We start from the raw sequence: 16,915 nt of genomic DNA on the forward strand, positions 1-16,915 counted from the left end.
TCGTTTTCCAGGACTAATATAACAAAGGACCAAAAACCGGGTGGCTTAAACCAACAGAAATGTATTCTCTCACATTTTCAGAGCCTAAAAGTCCAAAATTAATGTGCTGGCAGAGCCATGTTCCCTCTGAAGGGTCTAGGGAAGAACCTTTTTTTGCCTCTTCTTAGCTTCTGCTGGTTGCCAGCGGTCCTTGGAGTTACTTGGATTGTAGCTGCGACGTGCCAATCTCTGCCTCTCTCTTTACATGGCCTTCTTCCCTGTGTCTCTGTCTTTCTCTGTCCAAATTGCCCTCTTCTTAAAAGGACACCAGTCATGGGATTAGGTCTCACCCTAATCCAGTATGACCTTATCTTAATTAACTAATTATATATGCAAAGACCCTCTTTCCAAATAAGGTCACCGTTCTGAGGATCCAGGAGGACATGAAGTCTTAGGGGACATCATTCATTCAATTCAGCACAGCCTCCAAGGACTCCAGTGGGACACTCTCCATGCAGAAGCATGGCTGAACCTCACAGCCTAGGCTGTCCATCCCCAAAATGTCTGCCCTCCTGGTGCTCTCTCTGACCTCTTCTGCAAATACCATGGTGGCCTCAGGGGAGAGCTGTGCCTCCTTTAACGCACACATACACACACCAGAGTTACAGATAGCCAGGCAATCTGATGGTTCCCTTCGGTTCAAAGGGAGGATCCTGCCTTGCTCCTGGCCACCTTCACAGGACAGAGACCTCCCAGAGTGACCACAAGGGTGTGGATATGCCTGAAGTCACATGAATCTAAGAGAAGGAGACCACTGAGGCCAGCATCCCTGCTTCCCACCTCCCTGGATGTTCTAGCCACTCCTGCAAGAGAGCCCTGGCCCCTCTCCACAGGGGCATAGCTTTGTTCTTGTCTTGGAGGACAATCCAGTAACTTCAGACTGTGTGTGTGTATGTGTGTGTGTGTGTTAGAAGATGGGCGTCATTTCCTTACATTCTCCCGTAGGGCTGCGTGTCAAGGAACAGGGCACTCTGCTGGCTGCTTAAGCCTAAGACAGCAGAGCCGTGAATGAAGGAAAGCAGAGCAGGTCAAACTGGAACAAGAGAACTTCCCCCTCCTTCCGGTAGCCAGTAGAAAGCTCTTCTTCTGGTTTCACGTGAGCTATCTGAATTGCCTCTTCACTGAGGGGTGCACATACCTTAAAAAGGCAGCAAATATAAAATAATGGTTCTGACAAAACTCAGCCTATCAAAGGGACCATGAAAGAAAGTTGAGTTCATGGTTAGTGGTTATACTGCTGAGAATCTAGGGAGCAGCTCTCAAGACCAATATATATAATACTGAGAACCCCGCCCCTCCCCCCGCACCAGGCGCCTAGCAGCAGCTGGTCACACTGCCTATCCCAACAACCCAACAAACTGTCAAGAATCATTCTCCCTACTTCACAGATGGGAACATGCATCCTTGGAGATAGTAGTATGAACTATCAGGAAATGGCTCCTTCAAAGGCATCCAAACAGCCCCTTCAGTCTCTAGATGAGGGCAATAAGATCCAGAAACAGTGACACATGGGGCCAAGGTCCTACAGCTGGTAAGATGCGCAGACAGAACTCAAACTCAAGTTTGGCTGGAAGTCCAGTGCCCTTTCTACAACACTGCACGATAATGTGGTTTGTAGCGTGTTCTAGTTCCCACGGTTGGGGAGGTACTGTTTTGGAGACATCAACCGGGATCTTCCAACTCTGGTCCAGCCTCCTTCCCACTACCTTCCTCTGAGCCTCAGAAGGAACTTTCACCCAGTCCCCAGCTCTGTCTTCCCTTCTCTCTTCACCCTCATAGATGGTCACTCCAGTACTCTCTCCATGTGGGATGGGAGGTCCCATGACTAAGCACCGTGCACTGCAAGGACAAGGCCTGGTCTTTACTATGTGACCAGGCTGTGTCCTCAAACTGGGCCAGCGCATGTCTTATTTTGCATCATCTCCAAGACTGACTAGAAGAGAAAAAGTGGGACACTTTGAAACTGGCTTTCCTCGGTGCCAACAGAGTGTCATATTTTAAATGTATCTGTATGGTACAAATGAGAAGGAGATAAATGCCGTGTCCCAGCCAGAGTCTATTAATGAGTTATCAACTGCAACACGGAAAGATTGTACAATCTGACCATGTTAGGAAAGTAAAGAGATGCACTCAGCTCTCAAATTCCTCTGCCTGGGATTTCTGAATTATGATGCAAGACAAAAATCTACACAGTAGATTGTACGTCTACACCCAGTTGCCTATAATTTGTTAAAATTACATACAAATTCTAGCTGGGTAAACTTGGGTACCTCCCTCAACTTCTTTAAGCCTATTTTCTTATCTGTAAAATTGAGAAAATATCTGGCCAGCCTGGTACACTATTTGTGTGTGAGAATTAAATTTAAGAAATTGAACAAGAAATTGCAACTGCTCCACAAATGTTATTAATTATGCATTACGCGTCACATACACACAAAATAATTATGTACCTAAGTAATCTGGATGCATGTTATAAGTGTGTAATTCAAAATAAAAACTGTATTTACATTTCACATCCCTGATGTAACTAATTCCCCGAGATCTAATAGAGTGAAGGAAGTAATGTTTAAACCTTTATTATTTTGTTGTTTTAATAAATTTTCATTAAAATACAGCGTGCCATAGAAAAAAACACTTGATGGATTTTCCCAAAGGGAACGCACTCATACTACCGGCACCCAGATCAATAATGAGAACCATATCAGCCCTTCAGAAGCCCCCATTGTCCTCAGTCCCACTCACTACCATCATCTCTTCCAAACGTAGCCCTCTATTATTACAGACCAAATTCGACTGTGTTTGAACTCTGATCAATAGGATCACATAGTATGTAATATTCTGGGTCTGGCTTCTTTCGACTTCGTGTTGGTGGAATTCATCCACACTGTTCTATGTAGTAGTAGCTTATTCGTTTTCATGGTCGTATACTATTCCTTTATATGAAAACACTGTAATTTACTTATCCGTTCTACTATTGATGGGTATGCGAGCTGTTCTCAGTTTGGGGCTAATACAAATAAAGGTTTACATGCCTATAGATTTCCACTGAATATATAATTAGGAGAGAAATGCCAGGTCTCAGAGTTGTGAATGTTCAGCTTCATCAGATATTGGCAAATCATTTTCAGAAGTGACGCTTCTAATTCATACTCGGATCAGAAGTGTGTGAACGTTCCTGCTGCTCTGCATCCTCACCAGCACTTGATTTTGTGAGTCTTTTTTATTTCAGTCGTGTTGATGGGTGTGCAGTCAGATCTCACTGTGTTTTTAATCGCCCTTTCCTGATGGCGAATGAGGCTGAGCACCCAGTCATGTGTTTCTTGGCCATTTGGGTATCCTGTCTTGTGATGTGCCTATTCAAGCCTTTTGCACATCCTTATAGTGTCACATGTCTGTTTTGTAATTTGGTGAGAGTTCTTTATATATTCTGGATATTGTATTATAAAGATCTTCTCCCTCTCTGTCTTGACTCTTCACTCTTCTAATTCTTCGTCTTTTAAAAGGTGGGAAATCTAAAACGGGAAGGCGACTTGACTAAGATTTCCCAAATTGGTGATATAACACAGGGAAAAAAACTCACATGACCCAGATCCAAGGAAGGATACAGCACTAAGTAATAAGAAATGACTTTTAAGTAAAACTTGGGAGAATCAGTGGTAATCAAATTACAATATTTTTTCAGAAAGCAATAACAAAACGTAAAATCATATACAAAGTGAAATGCACCTACAAAGAGAAGTAAGCCAGCTATTGGGACAATTATCTAAATCACGAAAGCCAAATGCTATCATTGTTTCACTTCTTTATTTTTTAATACTTAAATATGTTTTAATTCATTTTTCCGTTTTTCTATTCTGAAAAATGTCAAATCTACAAAAAGATGAAAGAACAGCATATTTATATATACATGTGAACATATGTATAACATTCACCTATTAAATATTCACTTACTGCTAACATTTTCCCTCTTTTGCTTTATATATGTGTGTGGGTATACAAAATATATATTTTTTGTTTGTTTAGTCAAGCCACTTTAAAATAAGTGGCAGTTATCATGACACTTTATTCTCGAATATTTAAGTGTATTTCTACTAAGAATGAGGGCATTCCCCCATATACTAAGAAATTTAATATCGATAATATTATATAACATTAAGTGCATATTCAAATTTCCTCAATTTTTCCAATGATACTTTTAGGTTTTGCTTTCAAAATACAGAATTATACACTAAATTTAGTTTCCACATCTACGTCATCCCTTTTGTCTAAAACAGGAATCTTTTTTTTTTTTAATCTTTTGAAGAATCCAGGGATGTTGTCCCATAAAATGTCCCATGTTCTGAATTTGTCTGATTGTTTCTTCATCATTAGATTGGTTTAAATAGTTTCACTAAGAGTACCCCATGATACTTTTACTTGGGTCCTCAGTGTTTTCCAAAAATTGGGGTGCAGAGCACTGGTAGTATGTGAGGTTATTTTAGGAGCACCAAGATTTTGGGTGGTACCACGAATAAATCTCTTTCTTTCTTTCTTTCTTTCTTTCTTTCTTTCTTTCTTTCTTTCTTTCTTTCTTTCTTTCAGTAGCATGACAGCTCTATTTTCTGTATATCCGTTTTGTTTTCTTGGTATATAATTTGTAACCATATAATTTACCTATTTAAAATATTAAATTCAGTAGTTTTTAGTATATTCAGACTCGTTCAACCATAACCACAATCAATTTTAGAACATTTGCATAACTGCCAAAAGAACCCCTATACGCTCTAGCCATGACCCTCTAATTCCCCACCATGACTTTAACCTCCCCCTCCCCTACCTCAGTTCTAGGTGGCCATGAATCTAATATCTGTCTCTATACATTTGCTTATTTAGGACATTTTATATAAATGGACCATACCATACGTAGTCCTTTGTGACTGGCTTCTTTCACGTAGCACAATGTTTTCAAGGTTCTTCTATGTTGTAGGGATATATCAGTACTTTATATCTTTTTATTGTTGAATACTATTACATTGTATGGAGGCACTACATTTTCTTTATCATTCATCAGTTGGTAGACATTTAGGTTTTTGTCACTTTTTGGCAATTGTGGCTAATGCTTTTATGAACATATCTGCATACAAGTTGTTTGGGTGGATGTATGTTTTTAATTTTCTTGAGCCATAATATTGGGTCATGTTAGTAATTCTCTGTTTATTCTTCAGAGAAGCTGCCAGACTGTTTTCCAAAGCAGCTGAACCATTTTACATTCCCATCAGTACCATATGAGGATTCCAATTTCTCCACATCGTTGCTAACACTTGTTAGTATCTGTCTTTTCTATAATAACCATCCTAGTTAATGTGAGGTGGTATCTCATTGTGGTTCTCATTTGCATTTCCCTGATGCCTAATGATGTTGAGCAGCATTTCATGTGCTTATTGGCCATTCGTATATCTTCTTTAGAGAAAAATCTATGCAGATCCTTTATCTATATTTTATCTTAATATTGAGATAAGGATTTTTAAAATAACAAATTATTGCTGTATTTTAAGTGTTGCAAAAAATTCTTCTGAGTTTTTTATTTCTTTATTTTTCCCCATGCAGAGTTTTTATGAGTTTTTAATAAAATTTAATTTATCAATCTTTTTTAAATCAATTTTTTCTTGCATGGCTTCTTGACTTCTAGTCAGAGTTAGAAAGGTCTCTCCCCTCCAATGTTATAAAAGAATTCTTCTATGTTTTCTTTGTGTTCATTTATAATTTCATATTTAAAATCTTTTTTATTTTTTAATTAAATATTAAAATATTGAATATTGACATTCAATATTATTTTACATGAGTTTCAGGTGCACGGCATAGTGGCTAGATATTTATATAATTTGCAAAGTGATCCCCCTGATTAGTCTAGCCCCCACTTGGCACTATATGCAATTATTACAATATTATAGACTATATTTCCTATGTTATACTTTACATTATTCCTGTGACTACTTTGTAACTGCCAATTTTTACTTCTTAATCCCTTCACCTTTTCCACCCAACCCTCGGTCCCCTTCTCGTCAGTTTGTTCTCTGTATCTATAAGCCTGTTTCTGTTGAATTTGTTCATTTATTTTGTTCTTCAGATTCCACATATAAGTGAAATCATATGGTATTCGTCACAATAGCCAAGATATGAGAGCAAGCTAAATGCCCATCAATAGATAATTGGATAAAGAAGTTGTAGTAAGATATACATTGGGATATTATTCGGCCATAAAAAAATAAAATCGTACCACTTGCAATGACAGGGATGGACCTAAACAGTATTATGCTAAGTGAAATATGTCAGAATTTAAGTCTTTGATACTTTTGAAATTTTTCCAAATGGCTATCCTATTATTCTAATATCATTTACCGAATTGTCCACCCTTTCCCCTATAATTGGAGATATTTTATTTATTATATTCTGAATCGCCACAGTATTTTATCTATTTCTGGATTTTTTACTTTGTTTAATGGGTATGTTTCATTCACAACTACCATGCTTTAGTTATTGAGGCCTTATAGCATATTTTTAGATCTGGGATGGATAATCTTTTCTCCTTATAAGTATGTTTCCCCCAGTTTAGTTTATCGAGTGAAATTTGGAAGAAGCTCATCTGATTAAAAACAAAACCCTGTATATCTTATTACAATCATTTTAAAAGTATAAATTATGGACAATTGACATTTTATTATGATAAATTTTCCTATCCAAGAACATAGCAAGTTATTCCATTTATTCAAGTCTTCTTTGGTATCCTTCAGGATTTAAAACTTTTTTTCTTATGTGAATTGAACATTTTTTATTAAGTTTATTCCTTGGTAGCATATCTTCGTATATGTGTGGCCTCTGTAATGGGGTAGCTTCTCCCATCATATCTTCTCTAACTGGCTGTTACTTGCAAACATGAAAGTGTTGATTTGTATATATCAGTTTACTTTCAAATATGTTGGGTCTTATTTCTATCATATTATTTGTACTGTGTTGCTGTTTAATAGTTCTATTTTTTAAATCTTTCATTACATAGTCTATAGTTTTGTATGTGTGCAATTATTCAGATATTTAAGAAGGTTTGTATGTTCTAATAGTTGTCTCAATAAGTAGAGCATTATTCTAATGCCTTTAGCTCTCTATTTCCTTAGTTGGTTCCTGACCACAAGCAATAATGGAATAATTATATTTTCTCTTCCTTTCCCCTGTCATATTTCTTAGTTTTCTGACATAGTTCAGAGATGAGGCGACCACTGATAATCAATAAATACTGACTAACTGTTACTCTTTTCTAAAAACAAAACACAATAAAGTCCACACATACATAATGTCAAGAAAAAGTCTTCATTCTCTTCCCTATTTTGGATAGCCCGAGCTCATTTGTCTTGAACCAGCTGCCAGTCCTGTTTGAACACATTCTCCCCAGACCTAAAGACAGCAACCCTAACACCTTAGAGAGGCTGTGTACGCATAGGAGCACTTATCACATCCATATTCTCCTCTCAGGTCCGGCTCCTGATTTCTCTACTGCCCAGGCTTTGGATGTGATGTAAAACCAGTGACCTGTGGAAGAAACCAGGACTGGATCTCTACGAAGAAGCTGCTTTAGGGGTCTGGCCCTCATCAAATTCAAAGGTTGTTAAGATCCACAGGACTAGAGACACGAGTCACGAAACAGAAGTAAATTTTAGAGACAGACACACTTGATGATCAGAATGAGTCCAAAGATCTCCGTGGCCTATTGTACCTGCTATATCTACAGATAGGGTAAACATGTCTGCTTTATGCGTGTTGAGCCAATGTATTTCAGTTTGAATAAAAAATTCTGGACTCACTCTACCTATAGACCACACACGTATGAATAATAAAGATGCCAGGTAGCGCTGACCTTCATTATCGTCATAACTGGAAAAGCATACACCTTGATCTGTCATTGAGTAGCTGCTTTTCTCACTGAACCTTAATTTCCTCATCTGTAAAATAAAGACGAAAAGGGCATGAGTTCGTCGATCTCAAAAGTCTCTTTTGTTGGTATATCAGAATTGTATTTTTATATAGTTTCATCATTTTTCATTATGATCAAATTATTTGGGTCAAGGTTATTTTAAGAGTCTGAATCAAAATGGACAGAAAAGTGCTAAGTTGTATGATGCTGGGCAACTGACAAGCACCATTATTATTTCAGGAGACTTCCTGGCACTTTCTTTCACAGAAAAAAAGAAAGAAAATTAAATAGTTCTGTTTATTTTTAGAGTTGGGTTCATGGAAAGGTCTTTTTCCATCAACCCAGGGACATGTACAAGGTATGTGGTGTCCCCAAGGACAGTAGGACCTGCTTGACAGGAACCAGGATTCCAGGGGAATAACTTTTGTGCTCACAGAAATCTCTAGCACATGCGGAAGAGTTTTAGGGGAAAGCCAATATGTGGGAGGCTCTGAGGGCTTTAATTAAAAGGTCAATTGATTTTTTCTAAGGTAATTTTACAGTGTGCATTAAAAGAATTCAAGTATTCTCTTCCTTTGAATGGAGTTCAAACCTACTGAAGCACACAGTTCTGTGTCTACGGAACAAGAAGTAACAAAAGACATTCATTAGACAAAGGTAACTAAACCTGACAAATATATCAGTCCACCCATACTCTCTCAACCTCTGTAGAATCTGTCTTTAAAAAGGAAAAGTCTAAAGCTGAGACTCAGAGCTTTGGAGTCTCCCGTTACTCTGGGAAATTTTTCCAAGTATCTCAAGTGTATACATCCTTTCTCTTTTCCTTACCTAGAATGAATTGTTCATTTGCCTTATTCATCTCTAAACTCCACCCCTGTAGACTGGGTCAGTGAACTTCTTCGTAAAGGGCCAGGTAGCAAACATTTTAGGCTTCACGGGACATAGATCTGTTGCAACTATTCGACTCTGCAGTTGTGGCACAACAAATGCCATCCATAATACATAAAACACGGGCATGGCTACGTTCGTACAGATTTGCATTGATGAACATAGAAACTTGAATTCGAATGTCATATAATTATTACAGCTCATGAAATGTTATTCTTCTTTTGATTTTCTTTCAACGATTTGAACATATAAAAACCATTCTTAGATAGTAGGTTGTACAAAAAGAGGCAGTGGGACAGATTTGGCCCATGGGCCAGAGTTTGCCAACCCCTTCTCTAGGTCGTGAAGAATTTGAGAAAAAGGACTGAATCGTAGTCATCTAGCTGCCAAGGCTTGCTTCAATGCATGATACCTGGGAGAGATCCGAAATGATGAAGGAAGGGGTGAGAGAGGGAGACCAGGGAAAGGACGGGAGATGTAGCCGTCGCACACAACAAAATAAGCCCTTTGCTTTAGCCTCCGGAGCGTTGAAAGCGAGGGAGAAGATGCAGAAGTTGAAGAGCACTGCTTTTTAGTCAGAAAGATCTGGATTTGAATTTCAGCTCCACTATTTGCTGGCTTGGCCCTGGGCAAGTAGCTGAATATCGGGGCACATTTGTTTGCAAGTAACAGAAAACGGTGTAACAACCAATGGTGGCTTAAATATGGCAGGTCTTTGTTGCCTCGCTCATCAAGAAACTTGGAGGTGGTGATTCCAAGGCTGGTTCAGTGACTCCGCGATATCACTGAGGGCACATGTGCTTTCTGTCTCCTGCTCTGACATCCTGAGGCTTTTCATCTTCGTGTGTGTCGTCTATGATTGCGAATGGCTGCCCCAGCTTTAAGCATCAAATCCAGCATGTTCTAGCCACGAGGAAGGAGTCAGAAGAAGTGCCAGCTCAGTCTCTTCTGACACTGCTTTCTTCTACCAGGAAGCCAGTATCTTACCAGACCTCTCTAAGCAGATGTCATTTACATTCTCATTGTCGAGACCTGGGTTATACGGCCACCCCTGTTGCAAGAGAGGCCATTCTTTACTGTAGGAAGCAAAGGAAAATGGAGTTGGGAGTGGCTTGAGTAGACCCTTTACAGGATCCATCTCAAAAATTGTCGTAAGTGCAGGTGAGGTAATGTGTGAAAAGCATTGGCTCACAAGTACTCAGTCACTTGTAGCTACTATTATCAGTAGAACTGGCATAGATATTTTGAAAATCCAAAAATATAATCCTTATGCTGTCAGTATGAAACTGTTACTTCTCAGATGAAGTTAAAAAGCCTTGTACTCTTATTTCACAATACCCATAATTACATACATTTAAAGCAAATGAAGATTGAAATGGAATAGTGTGCATAACACCAGGCTATTAATTATTTATCCCGTTCTATATGTATATGGAGCTATATATACACATAAATATGCATTAAGAATAAGTGAGAAAAGCCTGGTGACACTAGCTGTGTTCCGCATGCTGCATGTTAAATTATATAACCCAGATGCTTTCCCCGGGCTTAAAACCTGAGTCATCCGTCCCTCTCTCTTCGCCTTTCCTGCTTAGTCAATACGTTCTGTAGGTCTTGCACTGCAATGTATCTCATATTTGTTCTCTGTTTTCCAGGACCCAAGCACAACCTTTGCTGCCTCTTGTCCAGACGGAGATAACAGACGTCTAAGTATTTTCCTGTCTCTGGTTGTTCTACCTCCACCCAATGCAATCTATTCTCAATTTCCTGCAAGTTATCTTCCTGAAGCAAAGCTCGACCATGCCATTTTCTTGCTCAAAAACTTTCAATGGTTCCCCAATGGCCACGAAGTTCAAACTCCTCATGTTATTCAAAGAGTTTCTTACCTGCCCCCAACTTCCCTTTCTCGCCTTCTCTTCTCCCCATGTATACAGTCCAGCTCATTTAGAAATCGCTTTCTTTCCTCTGAACGACCCCCTCTCCATATACACTTTATGCATCCATCTTAGCTCACACGGATCCATCTCTGCTCTCCTAGATCTCATTTTAAGTTACACTGAAACTCTGCTTGTGGAAGACTACAGGGAGCTCAGAATTTTATGGACCATAATTTGTGCAACTATCTGATTAAATCAATAATGAAACGGTCAATAGTTGCCGCTGACGCTTTCTTAGTCCTGGGATATTTAAAAGTGCTGACAACTGACAATTTAAAATTGAAATGTCCCATCAAGCGAGCTGGGAAGGAGATAGCTGACTCGAGCCAGCAGGCTCAGCATCTGGACTGCACATGGCAGGGGCCCAGTTGGGGCTCAACTTGTTTCTCCTCCATACCCTTGATTGAGACATCAGAAGGGTTTTCATGTGGCAGAGGGGTGATGTACTCTGTGCGGCTCCAAAGCAGGAAGGGAGCCGTTGCATCTGGTGCCAGATGCTCTGCTGGATGTCCCATTCTATTGCCCAGTCGCCTCTCCCAATAGCTCTGTGAGGTAGGCATCCTCGTTATCTCTATTTTTTATAAGAGACGAGAGATCCAGAGGTGAGTAGATTCTTAATGTCACAATGCTGGAATTTAAAACCAAGTCTGTCTGATTCCAAAATCCCACAGTTTTTGCAGTTATCCAGGATCACACAGCAGGTAAGTGACTAAATTTGGATCAGCTCCCGTCAGGGATGCTACAGAATACATTTGTACAGGGGACAAAAAGCTGGGCCAGATGAACTCTGGGAATCTCTCCCAGTGAGGAGGTTCTAAGAGCCCATGTTTGGTACAAACAATCAAAAGAGGACCCCTCCTCACTCTGGCTGTTAGACGACTTCTTTTCATTTGGATCTGGAAATAAAACTCAAGCAAGGGAGCTCAGTGATCATTCTTTATATGACTTAAATTTTTATTTTTTTTCATCGTCAACTCCACTCTCATATTTCAGCAATGCCACCCTTGAAATTTTCCCGATAATGTGGTATTGTTTGCTACTGTGTCACATAAATATGACTGCTCCCTAAAGCCAGACCACAGAAACTAGATGGTAGTGGTCAGTTCTTTTCCTCTTACTATGAACAGGTCTAACTCAGCCTTTACTGTGCAATAGACTACCACATAACTTAGTAGATTAGAGGTTGGCTAGAATTTGGCTGATTTATCTGGGCTCATCTAGGCTTCACTGCAAGCCACGGGTTAGATCTGGGTGTGCTTCAAATAGTACTCACTCTTCTGGGACCAGCCTCCAGGGCATGAGTTTGGATGGTGACGGAAGAAGCAGGAGGGTAAACTCAGTCACACATTTCAAGGTTCTTCTCAAATCACTCCCTCTAAGACCCAATAGCCAAAAAGTTACATAGGCAGTACCACAGTCAAAAAATGGGGAATTTCATTGAGGCCATGGCAAAGGTATGGATGGATGTCTGCTACAGAGGACTTAAAACTTGGGACTAATAATTCACACCACCACACTATTCGACCAAACAAGCACTTATTTCCTTCTTTCCACAGAGTTGTGTTTTCATTGGTAACAACATAACGGAATTGGAACCAGCCATACGCCAAACACAGAGCTAGGCACTTGGATGAGCGAGATATTCAAGTCACATCCCTAATCCCTATAGGGTCAAGATCAAGTGGAGAAGAAAAAGAAGAAAAGCTAAAATTCACTGAATTCTTACTTCGTATTAGGCACTGTGCTAAGTAAGCCCTCTGACATAATTGCACATAGACCTCCCAACAACCTTATGATAGGTCTTCTGAACAGCCACAGTTTGCGGATTATAAAACCGAGGCCCAAAGAAGTGGACGTAATTTGTTGAAAACCACACAGCTAGGAAGTCGAAGAGCTGGGCTTCAAATCTAGATACAACTCCCCATCGCACGGCCAGACGGTTGTAAAGCAGCAGTCAGTAGCACACTGAAGAAGAATCAGCCAGATTCCGTGGGAACGTGGGGGAGGGAGCAGAGATCAGGCGAGCCTTCACACGGAAGGTAGCAAACGGGCTGGGTCTTGAACCATCAGTGAAAATCCACCAAGAGTTTGGATCGGTGGCAAAAGCATGTGCACTGGCGGGATGGGAGAACAGGGAACTTTCTAGAAGAGTCGAGGGTTCGGTGTCATTGGATTTTAGAGAAGGTGGTAGGAAGTGGCGAGAAATGAAAGGGAAGGAGGGGGCTGCGGCGGGTGAGGGAGAAGCGAGCCCCGTGTACCAGAAGGGGAGCTCTGACTTTGCTCTCTTCCCATTCCCTTCTGTTGCTGCTTCTTTGCCGTCAAAGCTGCAAATGCTTGTGGGCGGTTTCTTAATTATTTAACACATTTTCAGTCAATTTTCCGGACCTGACGAGAATGCCACCAGGGCTCTAAGAGTGGTCTCTGAGAAGCTGAGTCTCACCGTATCCACCAGCCTCGGTTCTCAGGGGGTTTAACATCCAATGGTTCTCTCATCGCCTGGCCCTGTAATTCGCCAGTCTGATTTATTGACTGAGGGCCTAGGACTTAGTTCAGAAAAAGTTTCCGGCCGTATACTCTGCAACTCAATGGCAGATCTCTAGTCCATGGCAGTTTATTTTACGTACGACGACGGAGAGACGCCTGCTCTCCACTTATTTTTGTGAGAGTTTTGGTTGGTGTGTCACTAACAAAAGTTTGAGTTCCTAGAAATTTATTTATTTATCTTATTTCATTTTATTCATTTTATTTAGGCGAGGCAACCCTTGGTTGACCTCACAGATTGCAAGGAACTTGTCAGCTTACGATCCCTTATTTTTTTACTTTTTTACGCCAACAGCACCTGGTCTTCCTAGGTGGTCTCCCATCCAAGTAACTAACCAGGCCCAACCCTGCTTAGCTTCCGAGATCAGACGGGATCGGGCTTGTTCAGGGTAGCATGGCCATAGATGAGTTCCTCGAAATTTCATTGTTACAAAATATCTGGACTTCGGACAATTTCTGAAGCTAGTAGGTTAATCCAAAAAAAATATTTCTTGTATACCTACAATGTGTAAGATAATGGTCTAGAGTAGGGGCGGGAAAACTATAGCCCATAGGTTTTTGTAAATAAAGTTTTATTTGAAACAAACCACACTCATTCACTTATGTATTGCCTATGGTAGCTTTCAAGCCAAGAACGCCAGTGTAGAATACTTGCAAAGAGATCACACAGCCTGCAAAGCCTAAAATATTTACTATGCGTCCCTGGTCTGGACACTGGGCATTTGGCTACAGGTTGTCTAAAGATCTTACTGGTTCTTATGGTATTCACCACAAACATTGGTGACTCCTAAATTTATAGCTTTATTCAGACCACTCTCCCAAGTTCCAGAGCAGTATTTGTAACACTTTTTAGATATCTCCACCTACTATCTCAATACTTTACTCGCGGCACAAACCCAGCCTCCCCATAGGAGCCTCTTTCTTATGGCATCAGCACCCACGGATCCTGTGTCTCCGTCACCTGGGAGCCGCCCCTGGATCCTCTTTTTCCCTCAGTTCCACGAGTAACCACCAGAATTCCGCCTGTATATCTACAAATCTCACCCCTTTATTCTACCCTCACCGCCGTAGCTCCCTTTGCCTCCTGCCTGGAACAGAGCAGGCTTCCCCTTTCCTTCCCCAGGTTCTCCGCACTGCACAAGCCTGAGGATCAACGTGGAGGCACAAAACAGGTACATGATACACAGCTTTTCATTCGACTTGGGAGAATAACTCTTATGGCTCAAAAATCATTATAGCCAACACTCACAGAGCATTTACTATGTCCTTGGTACGGTTCTTGTAATTTAATGCCTTTGATTCTCATCGACACCCTATGAGGTAGGCACTCCTACTACCACACCCCATTTGCCAGATGGGGACACTGAGGCTCGACGAAATTAAATGACGTGCTTAAGGTCACAAGCAAGGGGAGGAGACGGGAGTCTGTGCTATGCTGCCTCTGCTGAGCCCAAAGCTTTATTTATCTTGCTGCAGTCACCAATATGGAAGCCAAAGTCATTTTGGGAGATGGCTTCCTCACTTCCTGGACCACTCTTGAGAAGAATGTAGATCACTGTCACCCAAAGGACCTTATGCTGGCACGCCAGGAGAGGAGCTGCCCCACCCTAGGCCTCTCCCTCCATCGCTGGGAGTGAGGCCCAGGGACTCTTGACAAAAATGAAACCCAGAAACTCCGGTGTTGCATTGTAAGAGAACAGGGTTTCAGAATGGGCTAGAGAGGTTAGAACAATCACGGTGCCCTTAAGCAGTTTTCTCCTGCTTGTTCTGAAACAAATCCGGTCACCAAGTTGTCTTTCTGCTCCGTGATCTGTTGCTCTACAAGCTTTTATCATGAATAGCAACACTTTTAAATATTTAGCAAGTGCCCTGCAGAGCGCTAAATACCAAAAGCACACAGGAAAGGTCATGGTCTCCATCCCCTCCCCACTCCCAAGAATTACAGTTTAAGAGGCAGGAACCCCAAGCTGAACTCTATACTAAAAATGCAGAAAAAAAATTATTTCTTGCCCTGTTTTTTTCTTTTTTTTAACAATGACTTTCTTCTGACTTTGTTGGGTATTACCAACAGAGGTAAAATAATTCATCTGAACAAAATAAATTAAGAATCTATTCTGTCCAAAGCTCTGTGCTCTAGCATGGAAAGTGATAAACAGGAGTGCCAAATAATTCCTGCCTTCAAGAAGTGTTCTCTCTAGCGCTGCGATAAATTATATGTCTACATAAACATGGTACTAGTTACTGTCCCCAAAAGGTGTGTGCAAAAGCAATACCAGTCGATGCTGCTCATTGGTCTCTGCTCTGTCACAGACCAGTCCCAAAAGCATGCCCACAGGCCAGTTTGATCCTCCTTTGACTACTCGTCTGGGAGAAGAAGCGACAACCGGAGGGCAGCCGAGTCCCTGTTATCTCACCAGAGCACAAAGGCCCATTACAAGGACAAGCAGTCTGTCTGGAAGCCCGTGTTTGCTCAGCCCCAAATCTCCGAAGATTCGTTTGTGCTGAAAAAAGTTATAGGGACAGGCACTGTTCGGTGCCTGTGTGTTCGGTGCTGCAAATCTCCTACCATCTCATACAACTCTTTACAACAGTCCTGCAAGACTGGTATCATTGGCCCCGTTTTACACATGAGAAGATTGAGGCCAGGGAATTGGTCTAGAAGTAAAAGAGCTGGGATACAAACCCAAGTCATTTAGACTCCAAAGCCCGTAAGGAAGGCATCATTTGCTTCTCTTTGCCCCAAAGAGTGAACGGAAGATTTCAAGCAGAGGGAAGAGCACTAGGGAAAGGCGAGAGGCAGAGAAGTGTAGGGTGTGTGCCTGGGGGCGGAAGGATGTGGGAATGTGGTAGAAGTAAGTTAGAAGGGCAGGATGGGGTTCTCGTTGGGTGTTAAGAAGGTTACATCATTTGGTGGCCACTGGCTAACCGGAATGGTGGCTTCTCCAGAGGACCTCACATTTAAGGACATAAAAACCACCTTAGAAAAGCGCTGGCTTTTTCTGACATTACACCAAATCATTTCCAGCTCCCTCGACACTGTCCCTATAACTTTTTTCAGCACAAACGAATCTTCGGAGATTTGGGGCTGAGCAAACACGGGCTTCCAGACAGACTGCTTGTCCTTGCAATGGGCCTTCGTGCTCTGGTGAGATAACAGGGACTCGGCTGCCCTCCGGTTGATCGCTTCTTCTCCCAGACGAGTAGTCAAAGGAGAATCAAACTGGCCTGTGGGCATGCTTTTGGGACTGGTCTGTGGCATGTTGCATTAACAGAGTGTTTGAAGTCCAGTCTTCAGAAAGTATGCTTCCATTTGTTGCCCTTTGTCATTAGAGACTCTGAGCTTCAACCAAAAGAAAAAACGGGGTCTGAAATCTACTTATTGGAGGAAAAGGACATAAGCGGCAGGGAGGGCAGGAGTCAGATTGTGAAAGAGACCCAATCCTCGTTTTCAATAACAATACACACTTCAACACTGTCATATGAGCAGGAAAACTCAGGGTCATTGAGGAGAATGAACGTTAATTGACCAAATTTCAGCAGTTTCTAGAGTGATGGACAAGAGTAGCCT

At 41.2% G+C, this 16,915-nt stretch overlaps 1 protein-coding gene and 1 pseudogene across 6 annotated transcripts in view; both read right to left on the bottom strand.

Annotated features, from left to right (window-relative positions):
• CES5A (carboxylesterase 5A) overlaps window positions 1-16,915 on the bottom strand; it is a 225,524-nt gene that overhangs the window by 73,191 nt on the left and 135,418 nt on the right. The gene's annotated exons all lie outside the window — the stretch shown is intronic.
• LOC118611591 lies at window positions 13,634-13,753 on the bottom strand (annotated as a pseudogene).

The sequence above is a fragment of the Rousettus aegyptiacus genome, unplaced genomic scaffold, assembly GCF_014176215.1.
Source record: "Rousettus aegyptiacus isolate mRouAeg1 unplaced genomic scaffold, mRouAeg1.p scaffold_m13_p_14, whole genome shotgun sequence".
In the NCBI taxonomy this organism is placed as follows: Eukaryota; Metazoa; Chordata; class Mammalia; order Chiroptera; family Pteropodidae; genus Rousettus; species Rousettus aegyptiacus.